The following is a 21,775-nucleotide window of genomic DNA, read 5'->3' on the forward strand; positions in this document are numbered from 1 at the left end:
TAACCAGTTTTCCCATGAATTACTGGGGTGTTGGTGTGTTCTCAAGGCCCTGTTTGTCAGATTTCTTGCTGCTTCCTTTACAACGCCTGATTTATTGGAGTAGAAACAGCAGGCTTCCTCCAAAAATAGGCATAGGCCTCTTTTTCTGCTGTGAGGAGGTCTAATCCTCTTCTGTTTTGGAGGACCCGAGCTGCCAGGGAATCTAGATGGTTTTGAAAAGTGATAAGGCTGTTAGCTATTTCTTCTAGGCTGTCAGTGAAGTCTTTACAAAGGTTTTGATGGTAATTTAAAGAGGTTGTGAGTGCTGTGGTCCCTGCCCCAATCCCAGCAGCTATTCCTAAACTGATTAACAGAGGAATGAATTGAATTGGCTGTCTGGGTCAGTTATGAGTTAGCGGGATAGGAAGGGTCTTATTGTTAGGAGCAATAGAAATATCTGGGGTCAGATATACCAGTGTACATGTTCCTGTCCAGTTAGTGGGAACACATAAATAGGTAGTGGTTCCATATAAAAAATATATTATAGGAGTAAGAAGACAACAGCTGAAATTGATAGCAAATAGGAGTCTTTCTGAGAACTTGTTAGTAGTCTCTGAAATGGACAGTGAACTCACCAGTGTGGCCCCTTCAAGAGGAGTACTTACACCATACGCAGAAAGGAGTCTTCATGAGAAAGTAAGAGAATGCCCTGCAGTTCTTGACACGTGATGGACAGATCGGCCTGAGGGAAGGAGAGATGTGAAGTGTGATTACAGAGGTGTGGTGTTATAGTTCCTAGTTGTGGGTAAGAATTGTTTATAGAGTTTTGTCTGGAAAAACAGAAAAGAGCCTGTTGTAGACGAATGTCAGAAGTGGTGGGTCCTTCTATAGCTGGTCCTTTATGAATAGAATTGAGATCTGTAAGGAGGGAGGTCAGTATCTTGTCAGGATTGTGAATTTGATCAATTGAATATAAATAACATATGTATGATAAAAAGAGAGATTTTCCTCTATATGTGTGATAAACAGAAGTGTTTATGTGAGTCCATTTATCCGTGGAAATGGGGAGTGCCGATCCTATGGGCGAGGAGATGGATCAGCAAATCCAGCAATCACTGGCCAAGGTTGGGTTTGAAGTACTGAGCAAACAATGGGTCAGGTTTAGAGTTCTGAATAGGTAGGCAAGGTTTGGGGCAGGGTGAGTTATAGGCAGGGTATTAATATGAGCCAGGCTAGATCAGAGGGTGGGCTTGGGATAGTAATAGAGGCTTAGAACTTTGAGAAAAGGTCTCTCCCAAGAGTAGGAGTGGGACATTTTGGGAGTATGAGAAAAGAATGGGGAAATGGGTAGAGGTAGAGGCTGGGTGCAAGGTAGAGGCTCAGTTATTTGTGGCATAGATATTAAACCGTCGACCCCCATAATGGAGACCTGAGAGACCTTGTTTTTTCTGGAGTAGGCAGGCATAGCAGAGTAAGTGGTGCCCCTGTCAACGAGAAAGATTGGCATACCTGCCACTGTAAGGTAGAGGTGATGAGAGTCGGGGCCTGGGGCCCTGGGCACCTCCAGTCTTCAGTGGTGAGTCCGAGGAGGCTGGGCAGAGCTAGGTCAGAGAACTTTTGCTTGGGACCAGGAGGGGATCTCCAGATCCCTAGAGGGGCATTTGGGCAGTCGATCTTCCAATGTCCCTTTATGCCACAGCTGGGACATGGACCTGGAGGGGGCCTTGGCTTTAGGCATGAGCAGGTCCAGTGGCCTTCTTTGCTGCATTTGAAGCAGGGCCCAGGAGGCTTCCTTTCTTTGTTGGTTGATGGAGGCTTGGAGCCATGTAGGGCAGTGGCTAAAAGGTGGTATTTGGCTTGATCTTGTTGGGCATTCTCTAGCTTTGCTTGTTCTTCCTGGTTATTGAAAATCTTAAAAGCTAAATTTAAAAGGTCTTGTTGAGGGGTTTGAGGGCCTTCTTCTGCCTTTTTTAGATTCTTTCAGACATCTGAGGATGACTGGGAGATAAAATGGGTGTTAAGAACAATGGTGCCCTCGGCTTAAGTGGGGTCTAATTTTGTATATTTTGTATAGTGCTTCTGTTAACCTGGCTAGAAATTGTGCCCAGTTTTTGTCTAGTCATTGAGTGATTTCCTGGAGCTTATCAAAGCTGATGGCTTTATGCCCTGCCTTTTGAAGGCCAGCAATGAGGCAAGCAATAATATGAATACAGGCTGCTCACCCAGGTCTCCCTGCCTGATAACCCCAGTTGGGATCACCTTGGGGGACAAACATTTCCCCTAAGGGCTTAGTGTCATCTGTCCTGTGTATCTCATCAGTATGTGCCTGAGATGCTTGCCATACTGGAGGAAAGGATGATGTAAATATTGTGCCAGGTTAGGTCACAAGATTGGATAAGATACTTGAATTCCTTCAGATAATTGTCAGGGTCTGAGGTGAAGGAGCCAAGACACTTTTCAATCTGAGATAGATCGGTGAGGGAGAATGGGACATGAACCCAAACAATGCCTTCTGCTCCAGCTACTTCCCATAAAGGGAGGAGCGGAGCAGGGGAAAGAGTGGGGTCCTGCAGTGAAGTTTCCTATTTTAAAGTTATTTGGGACTTGGTACAGGGAAGGGATCTAGGAGGTTGGGGTAGAGCCTTCAGACCCTCAGGGTAGAGGGTGGGCCTGAAGTCTCAGAGCTTATCTCAGACACAGGCTGGGGAGGGGTGTTGGGAGCTGCCGCCATGGCAGAGACCTGCACTTGAGAAGGAGGGAGGGAGGAGGGGACGTAAGGTGGAGGTTGTGGAACTGGATCTGGAGTGGCTGCAAGAGGACTGGGAATGATAGAGGGTAGGCTGTGGTGGGAAGGGTGGAAGGAAGAAGAAGAAAAGTCTGAACAGGGATCGGGAGACACTGTATTAGGAGGATGTGGCCCAACGTGGGCTAAGAGTATTTGAGAAGTAGAACAGGATTCACAGAGAGAGGGTTGAGAGCAAAGAAAGCCTGAACATAAGGTATTTCTCCCCACTTGCCATTGTGGCGGCAGAAGCTATTGAGGTCTCGTAGAGTATTATAATGGAGAGTTCCACTTTCTGGCCATTGGGACCTGTTATCAAGTCTGTATTGCAGCCAGAGAGTGTGAGAATAGTAAATAAGTCTTTCTGGTCTTATCTCCCCTTGGAAGCCCAAAGGTTTTAGGTTTCAGAGAAGGCATTCTAGAGGAGTAAATTGTAAGGACTAAGATTGAGAATTTCCCTTGTGGCAGAATAGGAAGGGTAGACAAGGGTGAGGGAAAGTGAAGTGAAAGGTCCAAGAGAAAAGGCATCCCTGTTCTCAGGAACTTCTCAGAGAGTAATAATAGTCTGCTTTGAAATGGGCGCCCCCTACTTCAAAGTCAGATGGGGCACAAGGCCAAAGGCCTGAGGGCCATGGGGATCCTCCCGCCTAACGGTGGGACTTGGAAACAAGGCAAGAGAAAGAGACGATCCAAGAGAATGGGGTTTCACTCCCTTGTAACCAATGGATGAAATGTGGGCTGGTGTGTGGGTGTCAGTCCAGCAAGGCAAGTGGAGAGTCCTGTCCCGGAGCTCGTCTCAGTTTCTTGGCAAGTTGCAAGGGAGGGGACCACCAGAGGTGGGCTTGTGAAAGGAGCCCACCCAGTTGTGGTGGATCTTCCTTCCCAGGCTCCGGCACCAGAATGTAAGGTGAGTGCAAAGAAAGAGAGAGTGAGCTGGGCAGTCAGGCAAGAAAAGGGAAATTTATTAGAGGGAAAGTAGAGGGTGACTGGCCCTTAAGGAGAACCTGCATCCTCCCTTTCTGATGGAGACCTTCTTATACCCCACCAATGAAAAATTCTCTGAAGGGATGGTCACGTAGCTGCAGGTCTGGAATCTGATGGTCTCACAGCTTTGAGAAGATAGGTGCCAGTGAGATAACAGGATGCCATTTGGGCAATTTGGTCAGTCACAAGGATCACTGTAATTTATTCTTTATTTGCAAGGTCGATATAATGAGCCATCTTATCGATGAGACCCCATGTGGGCCCTATCACTGACCACCAAAGAACTGATGGTTTCCAATTATGGTGCTAGAGAAGGCTATTGAGAGCCCCTTGAATAGCAAGGAGATCAACCCTGTCAATATTGAAGGAAATAAACCCTGAATATTCATTGGAAGAACTGATGCCAAAGCTGATGCTCTAATATTTTGGCCACCTGATGCAAAGAGCTGACTCATTGGAAAGGACTCTGATGCTGGCTAAGATTGAGGGTAAGAGGAGGAGAAGAGAGCAACAGAAGATTAGATGGTTGGATGGCATCACTGGCTCAGTGCAGATGAGTTTGAGAAAACTCTGGGAGATGGTGAAGGACAGGGAAGCCTGGTGTGCTGCAGTACTTGGGGTTGCAAAGAGTCAGACACAACCTAGTGACTGATCAGCAAAAACCCTTCTCAAACAAGATGGCATAGTAGAAGAACATGAACTCACTTTTTCTTACAAAAACATCAAAAATAGTAACTAATGCCTGCACAACCATTGGCAAAATAATAATAATAAAAATAATCTGGAACCCATCAAAAAAGATACCCTACATTCAGAGAAAAGAAGAAGCCACAACAAGAATTTAGGAGGGATACAATCATGATAAAATAAAATCCCACACTTGCCTGTTGGGTGGTCCACAAACTGGTAAATAATTATATCACTGAAGTCCTCCCACAGGAAGTTCTGAGCCATACATCAGGCTCCCAAGCCTGGGGTCTGGCAACAGGATGAGGAGCCCCCAGTGAACCTGTTTTTGTAGGCCAGTGGAGTTTAATCACAGGAATTCCACACACTGGAATGACTCAGGCCAAAAAATCAACAGTGTGGAATCACAGACCCAACCATCAGCAGATAGACTGCTTAACATATTGCTGAGCACATTGCTGCTACTGCTACTAAGTCACTTCAGTCATGTCTGACTCTGTGCGACCCGATAGACGGCAACCCACCAGGCTCCCCTGTCCCTGGGATTCTCCAGGCAAGAACACTGGAGTGGGCTGCCATTTCCTTCTCCAATACATGAAAATGAAAAGTGAAAATTAAGTTGCTCAGTTGTGTCTGACTCTTAGCAACCCCATGGACTGCAGCCTAGCAGGCTCCTCTGTCCATGGGATTTTCCAGGCAAGACTACTACCCACTAAATACACACCTTGACACAACTCTGCCCACCAGAGGGACAGGACCCAATGCCATGCACCAAGAGGTAGGAACCAGTCCCTCCCACCCGAGAGCCTGCACAAACCTTTTAGACAACCTCACCCACCAAAGGACAAACAACAGAAGGAAGAAGAATTACAATCCTGAAGCCTGCAGAACAGAAACCACAATCACAAAATGTTAGATAAAATGAGATGGCAGAGGAATATTTCCTGGATGAAGGAAGAAGATAAAATCCTAGAAGAATAAGTAAATCAATGGGGATAGATAATCTACCAGAAAAAGAATTCAAGATAATGATAGTGAAGATGATCCAAGATCTCAGAAAAAGAACGGAGGTACAGATCAAGAAGATTAAAAGAAAAAAAAAATGTTTAACAAAGACTGAGAAAAACTAAAGAACAAACAACTCATGCAGCTCAAGGTCCAAAAAAAAAAAAAAAAACAGCAACAACCAAGAAATGGACAGATGACCTAAATAGACATGTCTTTAATGAAAGTTAAATGGATCGCCAGTCAAGGTTTGATGCATGAGACAGGGTGCTCAGGGCCAGTGCACTGGGATGACCCTGAGGGATGGGATAGGGAGGGAGGTGGGAGGGGGGTTCAGCATGGGGAACACATGTACAGCAATGGTTGATTCATGTCAGTGTATGGCAAAAACCACTACAATACTGAAAAAGTAATTAGCCTCCAATTAAAATAAATAATTAAAAAAAAAACACAGCAAAGAGGACATGAAAAGGTTCATATCATTGCTAATTATTAGAGAAATGCCAATCAAAACTGCAATAAGATATCACCTCACACCAATAAGAATGTCCATCATCAAAATGTCCACAAACAATAAATGCTGGAGACAATGTGTAGAAAATGGAATCCTCCTACACTGTTGGTGGGAATGCATTGAATTAGTGGCACTGCCACTAATGACAATAGTATGGAGTTTCCTCAAGAAACTAAAAATAGAGCTAGTAAATATTCCAGCAATACTATACCTGGGTATATATCCAGAGAAAGTCATTGTTTGAAATTATATGCCCCAGTGTCCATAACAGTGTTGTTTACAGTAGCCAAGCACAACCTAAATGACCATCAACAGGGGAATAGATAAGGAAGAAGTGGTACATATATACAATGAAGCATTACTCAGCTATTAAAAAGAATGAGATAATGTCATTTGTAGCAACATAAATGGACCTGGAGGTTATCATACAAAGTGAAGTAAGTCAGGCAGAGAAAGACAAATGTAGTATGATATCACTTATGTGCAGAATCTATTAAAAATAATACAAATGAACTTATTTACAAAACAGAAATAGACTCACGGATTCAGAGAATGAACATTTGGTTACCAGTGGGAAAGGATGGGGGATGGGATAGATTCAGAGTTTGGGATTGACATATACTCACTGCTGTATTTCAATAATCAACAAGGACCTATTAATGCAAGGAACTCTGTTCAATATTTTGTATTAACCCAAATGGGAAAATAGTTTGAAAAATATTAGATACTTGCATATATATATAAGGTATTCACATTGCTTACACCTAAAACTAATCCAAAATTGTTAATCAGCTCTATTCTAATATGAATTAAAAATAAAAAAAGAAAAGAAAATATTAACTCTTCTTTTTAAAAAAATTTTTTAAACTCTTCTTCATATTTCTTTATCTTGAGATTGTTTTAGTTCTTCTGGGTCCCTTCAATTTCTATATGATTTTTATGATCAGCTTGTTAATATCATCCAAAAAATTAGCTGAAATATTTTATATGGATTTGACAAAATCTGTAGGCCTGTTTGAGAAGTACTGTCATAAAAAACAATGTTATCTTTAACGCATGAAAACTGGATGTATGTTTACTTAGTTATTTAGATCTTTAATTTCTTTAAACAAAGTTTTGTTATTTTTGGAGTCTAAGTTTTGCATTTAGTAGTTTGCTAAATGTATTTCTGAATATTTTCATTATTGTTGATATCATTTTAAATAAAGTGGTTTCTTAAATTTCATTTTGCATTGTTTGTTGATAGTGTGTAGAAACAAAATCCTTATTGTATATAGATCTTGTGTTCTGCGAATTTGCTGAACTCAAATTAACTCTAATAATTTTTGTGTGTATGAGTGGATTCCTTAAGAATTAGAGCATATGGGATAGGGAGTCCAATATTTTTGGCCACACCAGTTTTGAGTAATCTCTGTCACACTGAGCTGGGTTGTAGAAAGACAATATGTAGCTCATAGCTTAAGTGCCACAGATTCTTTATACCCTTCCCAACATTTTCTTGAATAACAGTTTATTCATTTTCCTTATCCCCTTAGGACTATTTTCAAAGATGTTAACACCACCTCCTACCACATCCACATAGTCACTTGCCCTCTCTCCTACTCATTTTGCAAAGAACGCTCTTTAGAAAATTTCTTTTCAATTTTCTTTTCCATCATATATGGATGTTTCTATGAATAGCAAAATTTAATGCACATAGTTGAACTCTTACCATTTACAACAATATGATAAATTAAATTTTCTCTTTATGAAACATAAAATATAATAGGTCATTGAGTGAGAAGGGAAAACACATTTTGACATTCATTTTGCTGTAACATTGACTGGGCATTTGTGTCTTCTTCCCTTAGCTTATTTTTTGCTGATGTGCTTATAAAGGCTTCCCTTGTGGCTCAGCTGGTAAAGAATCTGCCTGCAATGTGGGAGACCTGGGTTCAATCCCTGGATTGGGAACATCCCCTGAAGAAGGAAAAGGCTACTCACTCCAGCATTCTGGCTGGAGAATGCCATGGACTGTATAGTCCATGGGGTCACAAACAATCAAACATGACTGAGTGACTTTTTTTTTTTTTTTTTTAATAAAGGCTAGGGCTGCATTTGTGCCTGTAACCAGGCAGTGCTCTTCCCAGGAATCTCTCTGGGGCCACAGATGACCAAAAGCCAGTATGCTGTTTTTTATTATACTGTGTTTTTATGTATGTTATCTCATTTAATTCTTACAGAAAGTCTGTATGTAAATATTATGCCTAGGGCTTCCCTGGTGATTCAGTGGTAAAGAATCTTCCTGTCAATACAGGAGATGTGAGCTCAATCCCTGATTCGGGAAAATTCCACATGCCGCAGAGCAATGAAGCTCATGAGCCACAACTATTGAGCCCATATGCCACAACTACTGAATTCCGCATGCCTTTGAGCCCATGGTCTGCAACAAGACAAGTCACTGCAATGAGACGACCACACGTTACAGAGTAGTCTCCCCTCTCCACAACTACAGAAAAGTCTATGCAGCAACAAAGACCCAAGTCAGCAAAACAAATTAAATAAATTTTTAAAACCCTTAAAAATATTGTATCTGACCTACAAACAAATAAACATGCTGACAAAAATTAAAAAAAAAAAAAAAAAAACTAGATGTGGAGGGAAAGGTTTATAACATTTTGAGGGGGATCCAGGATAACGTTATGATGTTCACTAGGTTGGGTAGGATTTATTTAACTATACACAAAGAAAGTACACATACAAAAAATGGAAAGTGATAAATTGGCCACTCTAAACTTAAAATATTCTTCAACATAAGACGTCAAAACAAAATTGATAGTAGGTGACGTTAGCAATGTACACTGCCGGGGCAGAATGCAGAAATAACACTTCCAAATTAATAAGATAAACATAAATCAATAAAAGGGGCAATGTCTGCAAATAGGTAATTTAAAAAAAGAATGGCCAATGAACATATAAAAATACTCAACTTCCGAACTAATCAAATAAATGCAAAATATAAAATGAAGATATCATTTCACATCCATTAATGCTGGTCAAAACATCAATCAGACAATAAATGTTGGCAATGATATAGAGAAACAGAAAGTCTAACAAAATGAACTTGAGATCATAATTTGGTACAATTATTCTCAAGAGCAATTTGACAATATCTAGTAAAGTTCAGGATGCACATATTTAACAACTTGAGATTTTCACTTATCAGTGAATTCCAATTAAACATATTTAAAAGCGGAACATTTATTGAAAGAAATGTATAAAAATGTTCATTGTAAGCCTCGTGGTGACAGAAATGAAAAGAAAAATCAATAACTTATAAAAGAATAATTGAGTCTAAATATGCACCAATTGAAAAGTGGATAAATATATTTTGGTATACATTTAATAGAATCTATTCAGCAGTGAAGATGAATTAATTAGATCAAATGTATCAATATTGATAAATCTTTACCACATTAGATAAAACATATGTTACATATCTAAGTACAATATCATATCATGTATATAAAAAATTACATCAAAGAAATTTACTATATTACTAATCAATAAACAGATATACAATGAGTGATTACACAAACTCACATATGCATGAACAAGCATGAAATTCAATAGTATTCAATAGAGCAATCATTGATGAGGAGAAAGACAAATATCATAGATGAGAGGCACACATGGCACTATAATTATGTTTATAACATTTTCTTTCTTTATGTTTTGCTTGGCATTATTAGTCTTTATTTAATTATGTAATTTTCAGGTATACAGCACTATAATTCTACATCTGTACACACTACAAATTGATCACCACCATGAATGTCATCATCCATAACCACACAGTTGACTTTCTTCACTCATTTTGCCAACACCAAAACACCTTTATCTCTGGTAACCACTAATTTGGTTTATGTATTAGTTTGTTCTTGTTTTATTTTGTTTCTTCATCTGTTTTATTATTTAGATCCCTCATATGAGTGAAATTGTATAATATTTGTCTTTGACTTTTTGCACTTGGCATAATACTTTCAAGGTTCATCTATATTATCACAAGTGGCAGGATTTTATCCTTTGTTATGGTGAATACTTTTTCCTTTTAGATACAAGTATAGATATTTATATAATTAGATATGCACACATACACACCACATCTTCCTTACCATTATATTCTTCAATGAACACTTATGTTGTTTCCATATCTCAGCTATTGTAAATAATAGTACAATGAGCATGCAGGTGCACATATCTTTTTGAGTTAGAATTTTGGGATTTGATACCAAAAGAAAAGGCAGAAAAGGCAAAAATATTAAACTAAACTAAAAGCATCTGCACAGCAAAGGAAATCCTTGAAAAATTAAAAAGATAACCTACTGAGTAGGAGACACTATATGTAAATCATATATCCAGTAAAGGTTAATATGCAAAAAGTATGAAGAATTCATATAATTCAACAACTGAAAAACAAACACCTGATTTTAAAATGGGCAGAGGATCTGAACAGACATTTTTCTAAAGAAGAAATACAGATGGCCAACAGGCACATGAAAAGATATTCAGCATCACTAATTTTTTGGAAAATGCATATCAAAACCATGAGATACTGCCTCGCACCTGTTAGCTTGGCAATTATCACAAAGATATGCCTGTGTGTGCTCAGTCATTTCCAACTTTATGCAACTCCATGGACTGTAGCCCACAAGGCCCCTCTGCCCATGGAATTTTCCAGACAAGAATATTGGAGTGGGGTGCCATTTCCTGTTTCAGGGGATCTTCCCAAACCAAGGATCAAAGCCAGGTATTCTGCATTTCCTCTATTGACCAGTGCATTCTTTACCACTAGTGCCACCTGGGAAACTCATCAAAAAGATAAGAGATAACAAATGTGAGAGAGGATGTAGAGGAAACAGAAAGTTTGTATAGTTAATGGGACGGTAAAGTGGTGCAGACACTATGGAAAACCGTACGGAGATTCTTAAAAAAAATAAGATTTAAACTATCAAAAAATAAGATTTAAGCTATCATATGAATCAGTAATTCTACTTTGGGGTATTTATCCAAAGAATATGAAAACGGTAATTTGAAAAAATGTATGCATCACTATGGTCACTGCAGTATTTTATTTAAGAAATAATTTGAAAAAAATATGCGATAGTATTAAATTTGGAAGTTCACGCATGGTTGCTTGCTTATAATATTATTCTCTACATGTTCTGCATTTGAAATGCCTCTTAACACAAACCATGTTAGAAATTTTGAAGAATTTCATATGTTAATTTGGAAAAGAGAAAACAGAAGATGAATATTATAGCTCTTTTAAATATTAGAAGATTGTCAGATAGAATATTGATGAGTCTCATTCTCTGTTTATCTCAATGGTAGAACAGAAAAATGAAAGCTTGACATTATATAGAGAAATATTATGATACAAAAGAAGAATTTTTAAATACCTTGACTAGTAGAAGTGTGTGTTCCTTTTCTCTAATCCAGCACTCTTACACTTCAAGGAGAAACTTTTATGGATGCTATAGCAGGGATTCCTGTACTAGATGGAAAATTGTATTAAAACTTTTTGATTATCCTCTTTGTCTTTATGATTTAATTAAAAGATCATCCTCAAGGAGAAATAAGAGATTGTAATACAACTCAAAATTTGGTGGCTTTTGTGATTCCTTGACTTTAATTTTTTTTTAGTAACTTCACAGCATGTTGGTATATTTTGTGACCAGAAGCAATATTAAAAGAAGGGAAAGGCTACCCATTCCAGTATTGTGGCCTGGAGAATTCCATGGACTATATAGCATCAGACATGTCGGACAAGTCTGACAGTATCTATACAGCGTCGGACACATCTGACAGCATCGGACACGACTGAGCAACTTTCACTTTAACAGAAAAAAGTTTCAAATCATCTTGATGGGCAGAATAATGTGGCCTAAAATAACAAATATTACATATAAAAATAGGACATTTACAACATATACCCACAGCCCAATTAAAAAAAGAAAATCTATACAATACAAAACAAGGGATTTTTTTTTTTTGCCCTTATGAAGAAAACAATGGTGAACTCCATCCCAGACTAAAGATTGAGCAGAATGACAAGATGGTCATTTCATTCCTACAAAGCACTAATATATATCACTGTCTAGAAAATGGAATTGATAGTACAACAGTTATAGATGACATAGTTAAAAATATGAAACCAGAGACAAATTACCAGATGCTAAGGGTATTCACAGCATTGATACATGAAGAAAAATTAGAGGAACTACAGAACTGGAAAAGATAACTTAAAGGGAAGGGAAAGTCTGAAGTCAGGCAGGTTGATTCCTCCAGTTCCATTCTTCTTTCTCAAGATTACTTTGGCTATTCGAAGTTTTTTGTATTTCCATACAAATTGTGAAATTCTTTGGTCTAGTTCTGTGAAAAATACCATTGGTAGCTTGATAGGGATTGCATTGAATCTATAGATTGCTTTGGGTAGAATAGCCATTTTGACAATATTGATTCTTCCAATCCATGAACACGGTATGTTTCTCCATCTGTTTGTGTCCTCTTTGATTTCTTTCATCAGTGTTTTATAGTTTTCTATGTATAGGTCTTTTGTTTCTTTAGGTAGATATACTCCTAAGTATTTTATTCTTTTGTTGCAATGGTGAATGGTATTGTTTCCTTAATTTCTCTTTCTGTTTTTTCATTGTTAGTATATAGGAATGCAAGTTCATCGCAGCACTGTTTATAATAGCCAGGACATGGAAGCAACCTAGATGCCCATCAGCAGATGAATGGATAAGGAAGCTGTGGTACATATACACCATGGAATATTACTCAGCCATCAAAAAGAATTCATTTGAACCAGTCCTAATGAGATGGATGAAACTGGAGCCCCTTATACAGAGTGAAGTAAGCCAGAAAGATAAAGAATATTACAGCATACTAACACATATATATGGAATTTAGAAAGATGGTAACGATAACCCTATATGCAAAACAGAAAAAGAGACACAGAAATACAGAACAGACTTTTGAACTCTGTGGGAGAAGGTGAGGGTGGGATGTTTCAAAAGAACAGCATGTATACTATCTATGGTGAAACAGATCAGCAGCCCAGGTGGGATGCATGAGACAAGTGCCCGGGCCTGGTGCACTGGGAAGACCCAGAGGAATCGGGTGGAGAGGGAGGTGGGAGGGGGGATCGGGATGGGGAATAAGTGTAAATCTATGGCTGATTCATATCAATGTATGACAAAACCCACTGAAATGCTGTGAAGTAATTAGCCTCCAACTAATAAAAAAATTAAAAAAAAAATAAACTGTAAAAAAAAAAATAAATAAATAAATAAAGGGAAGGGAAAGCAATAGCACTTGCCAAAGATAAAAATGCTCTCTTGTGGAAGAGGTATTAACTTTAAGACTGATGATTATTTCTGATCAATTTAAAGAGAAAAAAATGTTCTAAAGATGTAAAGATATCCTACAACGCAAAAGACAATCTATTTTGTGACATAGTAAGTTTTCAAGCATTGAGGGTGTTTAAGCTTATATTGGATGACAATTTTCAGGAGATTTGTTTCTGGTATTTTTGTATGAGGTATGATTCTCCCTAAAGAACAAGGTGAGCATATATTAGTACCAAAGTATTGCCAACATTAGTGGTAAAAGTAAAAGTACCTTTTTATGAAGTCTTGGAAGATTATTATTTATTTAAATAATAGAACCATTCCACTTTGCTTTATCAAATTGCTTTTGCTTTTGCTTTTATAATTATTTTTTTGTTTTGAAAAAGAGCATTATATCTAAGTTAAGAAATTAAGAAAATGTATGTAGGAAAATGAAAATAACACAGAGTTTGTTGTACCATACCAAATTATGCACACCAGCTGAATATCATTCTGGGTAATGAGTTAGAAAGATATAAAGGTAGATGGATGGATGGATAGGTAGGTATTCAAATAAATAATGATAGATATATAAACTAATAATAGGAAATGCTTTAAAAGTATTGGACCATAATGTATGGATTATTTAAAAAATGTATTCAATGGAAATTTACATGAATTTAACAGAAGAAGAAGGGCTTCCCCGATGGCTCAGTGGGTAAAGAACATGCCTCCAATGCAGGAGACTTAGGAGATATGGGTTTGATTCCTCTGTTGGGAAGATCCCATGGAGAAGGGAATGGCTACCCTCTCCAGTATTCTTACCTGGAGAATACCATGGACAAAGGAACCTGGAGGGCTTCAGTCCAAAGGGTCACAAAGATTCAGACATGACTGAGTAACTACACACACATAAACCAAACAGAGCAAGAAACTGAAAATGAAGGAAATACTAAAGATTTCAGGGGGGGCATTCTACTTTTTATTATTTATTTTTATTAGTTGGAGGCTAATTACTTTACAATATTGTAGTGTTTTTTTCCATACATTGACATGAATCAGCCATGGATTTACATGTGTTCCCCATCCTGATCCCCCCTCCCGTCTCCCTCCCCATCCCATCCCTTGGGGTCATCCCAGTGAACCAGCCCTGAGCACTTGTCTCATGCATCCAACCTGGACTGGAGATTTGTTTCACACTTGATAGTATACTTGTTTCAATGTTATTCTCTCAGATCATCCCACCTTCGCCTTCTCCCATAGAGTGTAAAAGTCTGTTCTATACATCTGTGTCTCTTTTTCTGTTTTGCATATAGGGTTATTGTTACCATCTTTCTAAATTCCATATATATGCGTTAGTATACTATATTGGTGTTTATCTTTCTGGTTTACTTCACTCTGTATAATGGACTCCAGTTTCATTCATCTCATTCGAACTGATTCAAATGTATTCTTTTTAATGGCTGAGTAATATTCCATTGTGTATATGTACGATAGCTTTCTTATCCATTCCTCTGCTAATGAGCATCTAGGTCACTTCCATGTCCTGGCTATTATAAACAGTGCCGCAACGAACATTGGGGTGCACGTGTCTCTTTCAGATCTGGTTTCCTCGGTGTGTATGCCCAGCAGTGGGATTGCTGGGTCATATGGCAGTTCTATTTCCAGTCTTTTAAGGAATCTCCACACTGTTTTCCATAGTGGCTGTACTAGTTTGCATTCCCACCAACAGTGTAAGAGGGTTCCCTTTCCTCCACACCCTCTCCAGCATTTATTGCTTGTAGACTTTTGGATGGCAACCATTCTGACTGGCGTGTAATGGTACCTCATTGTGGTTTTGATTTGCATTTCTCTGATAATGAGTGATGTTGAGCATCTGTTCATGTGTTTGTTAGCCATCTGTATGTCTTCTTTGGAGAAATGTCTGTTTAGTTCTTTGGCCCATTTTTTGATTGGGTCATTTATTTTACTGGAATTGAGATACAGGAGATGCTTGTATATTTTTGACGTTAATCCTTTGTCTGTTGCTCCATTTGCTATTATTTTCTCCCATTCCTAAGGCTGTCTGTTTGCCTTGCTTATAGTTTCCTTTGTTGGCTTTTAAGTTTCATTAGGTCCCATTTGTTTATTTTTGCTTTTATTTCCAATTTTCTTGGAGGTGAGTCATAGAGGATCTTGTTGTGATTTATGTCAGAGAGTGTTTTGCATATGTTCTCCTCTAGAAGTTTTATAGTTTCTGGTCTTACATTTATATCTTTAATCCATTTTGAGTTTGTTTTTGTGTATGGTGTTAGAAAGTGTTCTAGTTTCATTTGTTTACAAGTGATTGACCAGTATTCCCAGCACCACTTGTTAAAGAGGTTGACTTTTTTCCATTGTATATCCTTGCCTCTTTGTCGAAGATAAGGGGTCCATAGGTACGTAGATTTATCTCTGAGCTTTCTATTTTGTTCCATTGATCTATATTTCTGTCTTTGTGCCAGTACCATACTGTCTTGATGACTGTGGCTTTGGAATAGAGCCTGATGTCAGGCAGGTTGATTCCTCCATTTCAATACTTCTTCCTTAAGATTGCTTTCACTATTCAAGGTTTTATGTATTTCCAAACAAATTGTGAAATTAATTCTTCTAGGTCTGTGAAAAATACCGTTGGTAGCTTGATAGGGATTGCATTGAATCTATAGATTGCTTTCAATCATATACTCATTTTCACAATATTGATTCTTCTAATCCATGAACAGGGTATATTTCTCCATCTATTTGTGTCCTCTTTGATTTCTTTCATCAGTGTTTTATAGTTTTCTATATATAGGTCTTTGGTTTCTTTAGGTAGATATACTCCTAAGTATTTTATTCTTTTTGTTGCAATGGTGAATGGTATTGTTTCCTTAATTTCTCTTTCTGTTTTCTCATTGTTAGTGTATAAGAATGCAAGGGATTTCTGTGTGTTAATTTTATATCCTGCAACTTTACTATATTCATTGATTAGCTCTAGTAATTTTCTGGTGGAGTCTTTATGGTTTTCTATGTAGAGGATCATGCCATCTGCAAACAGTGAGAATTTTACTACTTCTTTTCCTATCTGGATTCCTTTTATTTCTTTCTCTGCTCTGATTGTTGTGGCCAACACTTCCAAAGCTTGTTGAATAGTAGTGGTGAGAGAGAGACCCTTGTCTTGTTCCTGACTTTAGCAGAAATGCTTTCAATTTTTCACCATTGAAGATAATGTTTGCTGTGGGTTTGTCATATATAGCTTTTATTATGTTGAGGTATGTTCCTTCTATGCCTGCTTTCTGGAGAGTTTTTATCATAAATGGATGTTGAATTTTGCCAAAGCCTGTTTTGAATCTATTGAGATAATCATATTGTTTTTATCTTTCAATTTGTTAATGTGGTGTATTACATTGATTGATTTGTGGATATTAAAGAATCTGTACATTCCTAGGATAAAGCCCACTTGGTCATGATGTATGATCTTTTTAATAAGTTGTTGGATTGTGTTTGCTAGAATTTTGTTAAGGATTTTTGCATCTATGCTCATAGTGATATTGCCCTGTAGGTTTCTTTTTTTGTGGTACATTTGTCTGGTTTGGTCATTAGGGTGATGGTGGCCTCATAGAGTGAGTTTGGAAGTTTACCTTCTTCTGCAATTTCCTGGAAGAGTTTGAGTAAGATAGGTGTTAGCTCTTCTCTAAATTTTTGGTAGAATTCAGCTGTGAAGACACCTGGTCATGGGCTTTTGTTTGCTGGAAGATTTCTGATTACAGTTTCAATTTCTGTGCTTGTGATGGGTATGTTAAGATCTTCTATTTCTTCTTGGTTCAGTTTTGGAATGCTACTTTTCTAATAATTTGTCAATTTCTTCCAAGTTGTCCATTTTATTGGCATAGAGATGCTGGTAGTATTCTTTTATGATCCTTTGCATTTCAGTGTTGTCTATTGTGATCTCTCCATTTTAATTTCTAATTTTGTTAATTTGGTTCTTCTCCCTTTGTTTCTTGATGAGTCTGGCTAATGGTTTGTCAATTTTATTTATCTTTTCAAAAAACCAGCTTTTAGCTTTGTTGATTTTTGCTATGGTTTCTTTTGTTTTTTTTTTTTGCATTTATTTCTGCCCTAATTTTTAAGATTTATTTCCTTCTACTAACCCTGGGGTCCTTCATTTCTTCCTTCCCTAGTTGCTTTAGGTGTAGAGTTAGTTTATTTATTTGACTTTTTTCTTGTTTCTCAAGGTAAGCCTGTATTGCTATGAACCTTCCTCTTAGCACTGCTTTTACAGTGTCCTATAGGTTTTGGGTTGTTGTGGTTTCATTTTAATTCATTTCTATGCATATTTTTATTTCTTTTTTTATTTCATCTATGATTTGTTGGTTATTCAGAAGTGTGTTATTTAGCCTCCATATGTTGGAATTTTTAATATTTTTTTTTCCTGTAATTGAGATCTAATCTTACTGCATTGTGGTCACAAAAGATGACTAGAATGATTTCAATTTTTTTGAATTTACCAAGGCTATATTTATGGCCTAGGATGTGATCTATTCTGGAGAAGGTTCCGTGTACACTTGAGATAAAGGTGAAATTGATTGTTTTGGGGTGAAATGTCCTGTAGATATTAATTAGGTCTAATTGGTCCATTGTGTCATTTAAAGTTTGTGTTTCCTTGTTAATTTTCTGTTTAGTTGATCTATCCTTAAGTTTGAGTGGTTATTAAATATCCCACTATTAATGTGTTATTGTTAATTTCCTTTTTTTTTTGTTACCATTTGCCTTACATTTGTGGTACTCCTATGTTGGGTGCATATATATTTATAATTGTTATATCTTCTTTTTGGATTGATCTTTTGATCATTATGTAGTGTCCTTCTTTGTCTCTTTCCACAGCCTTTATTTTAAATCCTATTTTATCTGATATGAGTATTGTGACTCCTGCTTTCTTTTGTTCTCCATTTGCATAAAATGTTTTTTCCAGCCCTTCACTTTCAGTCTGTATGTGTCCCTTGTTTTAAGGTGGGTCTCTTGTAGACAGCATATATAGGGGTCTTGCTTTTGTGTCCGTTCAGCCAGTCTTTGTCTGTTGGTTGGGGCATTCAACACATTTACATTTAAGGTAATTATTGATAAGTATGGTCCTGTTGCCATTTACTTTGTTGTTTTGGGTTTACGTTTATACAGCCTTTCTGTGTTTCCTGTCTAGAGAAGATCCTTTAGCATTTGTTGAAGAGCTGGTTTGGTGGTGCTGAATTCTCTCAGCTTTTGCTTGTCTGTAAAGCTTTTGAATTCTCCTTCATATCTGAATGAGATCCTTGCTGGGTACAGTAATCTGGGTTGTAGGTTATTCTCTTTCATTACTTTAAGTATGTCCTGCCATTCCCTTCTGGCCTGAAGGGTTTCTATTGATAGATCAGCTGTTATCCTTATGGGAATCCCCTTGTGTGTTATTTGTTGTTTCTCCCTTGCTGCTTTTAATATTTGTTCTTTGTGTTTGATCTTTGTTAATTTGATTAATATGTGTCTTTGGGTGTTTCACCTTGGGTTTATCCTATTTGGGACTCGCTGGGTTTCTTGGACTTGTGTGACTATTTCCTTCCCCATTTGGGGGAAGTGTTCAGTTATTATCTCCTCAAGTATTTTCTCATGGCCTTTATTTTTGTCTTCATCTTCTGGGACTCCTATGATTCGAAAGATGGGGTATTTCACATTGTCCCAGAGGTCCCTAAAGTTGTCCTCATTTCTTTTGATTCTTTTTCCTTTTTTCCTCTCTGCTTCATTTATTTCACCATTTTATCTTCTACCTCACTTATCCTATCTTCTGCCTCTGTTATTCTACTGGTGGTTCCCTCCAGTTTTTGATCTCATTTATTGCATTTTTCATTTTTAATTGACTCCTTTTTATTTCTTCTAGGTCCTTGTTAAACATTTCTTGCATCTTTTCAATCCTTGTCTCCAGGCTATTTATCTGTAACTCCATTTTGTTTTCAAGATTTTGAATCATTTTTATTATTATTATTCTAAGTTCTTTTTCAGGTAGATTCCCTATCTCCTCCTCTTTTGTTTTGCTTGGTGGGCATTTTTCATATTCATTTACCTGCTGGGTATTTCTCTGACTTTTCATCTTATTTAGATTGCTGTGTTTAGGGTGCCCTTTCTGTATTCTGGTAGTCTGTGGTTCATTTTTATTGTGGAGTTTTCTGCCAGTGGGTGAGGTTCGACAATTGGCTTGTCAAGATTTCCTGGTTAGAGAAGCATGCGTTGATGTTCTGGTGGGTGGAGCTGGATTTTTTTTCTCTGGAGTGCGATGGAGTGTCCAGTAGTGAGTTTTGAGATGGGTCTATGGGTTTGGTGTGACTTTGGGCAGCCTGTATATTGATGCTCAGGACTATGTTCCTGAGTTGCTGGAGAATTTGCATGGTATGTCTTGCTCTGGAACTCATTGGCTCTTGGGTGGTGGTTGGTTTCAGTGTAGGTATGGAGGCTTTTGGATGATCTCTTATTAATTAATGTTGCCTGTTGTCAGGAGTTCTCTGGTGTTCTCAGGTTTTGGGCTTAAGCCTCCTGCCTCTGGATTTCAGTCTTATTCTTCCAGTAGCCTCAAGACTTCTCCATGCATACAGCACTGATAATAAAACTTCTACATTAATGTTGAAAAGATCCTCCACAGTGAGGGACACCCAGAGAGGTTCACAGAGTTACATGAAGAAGAGGAGAGTGAGGAAGGAGATAGAGGTGAGCAGGAGGAGAAAAGTGGGACTCAAGAGGAGAGAGTCAGATCTAGGCAGTACTCTGTCCCCTAAGTGTTCTCCACAGCCCAGAACACCCACAGAGATTCACAGAAGTGGATTGAGAAGAGAAGGGGGAGGGAGGAAATAGAGGTGATCTGGGGGAGAAAAAGAAGAGTCAAAATGGAGAGAGAGTAATCAAACCAGTAGTCACACTCCTGAGTAAAAATGGGTACTGAAGATTGAATTCTTAAATGTCCAAAATTGATATTAAATACTGAGAAATAAAGATTAAAAATCTGAAGTGGAGGTTAGACTCTTAAAAATGCAATATCAAAAAAAAAGCAAAACACATAAAATTTAAGAAATATATATGAAGTTCGCTTTAAAAATAGGGTCCTTTTTTCCCCAAGGTTATAGTGGGTTATAAAAATGAAAATTAAGGAGTAATAGAGGAGTAATAGAGGACTTTAAAAAAAAGAAAAAAATTAATTAAAAAAAATCATAATAGTAAAAATATATCTCAGAATTTCTTTGGAGCTGTTGTGGGCAGTATGGGTTCAGTTCAGTTTCACATAGTTCCTTTTTTCCAGCTTATAGTTTTCAGTATCTATAGGCCCCTTCCAATGTAGTCAGTGTTAACTACAGGGATTTTAATCTGTTGCACCTGCCACTTCTAAAACGGTTCCCTTCATTTATTTGGCTTCTGTTTGCAGGTCTCTACAGTGTCTAACTTCCGCCCTGACACAAGGGGGCGGAGGTAGCCTCTGGTTTGTGTTCACTTGTTCAGTCGTGTTGTGGGGAAGGAGGGGCACTGCAGACAAATATCACTGGTGTGTGGGGGGAGTACTCGCAGTGTTCCAGCCACACTGGGTTTGCCCCCGCTCACGGCATGTGTGCTTTCGGCATCTACACTGCTCAGGCTCCAGGTTGCTCTACAGGGAGCGGGCCCTGAGTTGCGTGCATTTCCCAGGCCTAAGCCACTCAGGTTCAGGTTCTCAGGTACTCCACAAAGGTGCAGACTTGGTTGGGCCTGCGTTTTGTGCCTTCTCCAGTCCAAGCAGCTCAGGCGACCAGGAGCTTGAGAAGCGCACTCTCTTCAGGTGCAGTGCGACTTCTCCCCTCCCCGGTCTGAGCCTCAGTTTCCGGGCGCGCCCGGTCCGGTGTGCCTTGTGTCTCTTCTGGGTAGCTGATATCTGGCTGCAACCCTCCTGGCAGATGTCAACCATCCAGAATCTCAGGAAGTGTTTGGTAAAATCTGGAAGCCTGTTTGCAGTTTGGTAGAGGATGCCATCTCTGGGGCCGAGTTTGCCCCTTCCCAGCTCTGGCTGGCGCCTGCCTCCCCCTGCCTCCTGCCTCCTGCCTCCAGCAGGGGATGGGCCGGTCCGCAGCCGGCTAGCTCTTCTCTGGTATTGCTCAGTCGTTTGTTCTGCCAGCGGGCTGGCTGTGCCTTGGGTTAGGGCTTTTCGCAGGTCAATTATCACTCTCTCTTTCTTGCTATCCCACAGTTTAAGTTGCTATCTCACGTTAGCTCCCTCAGATTGCCCTCAGGGCATTCAGGTCTGCTCCTTACCCTAAGCAATGCCGCCCCTTCCTCTCCGTTCAGCCCCCACTTGCTGGTGGTGGATGCGAGTGTCTGGGGTACTTTTCTGCTGGGAGTTGCTTTTAGGCATGTAATCTGTGGGTTTTACTTATTTTTCCTCCCGGTTAGGTTGCCCTCTGAGATTCGAAAACT

Source organism: Cervus canadensis, chromosome X (genome assembly GCF_019320065.1).
Source record: "Cervus canadensis isolate Bull #8, Minnesota chromosome X, ASM1932006v1, whole genome shotgun sequence".
NCBI classification, from domain to species: domain Eukaryota; kingdom Metazoa; phylum Chordata; class Mammalia; order Artiodactyla; family Cervidae; genus Cervus; species Cervus canadensis.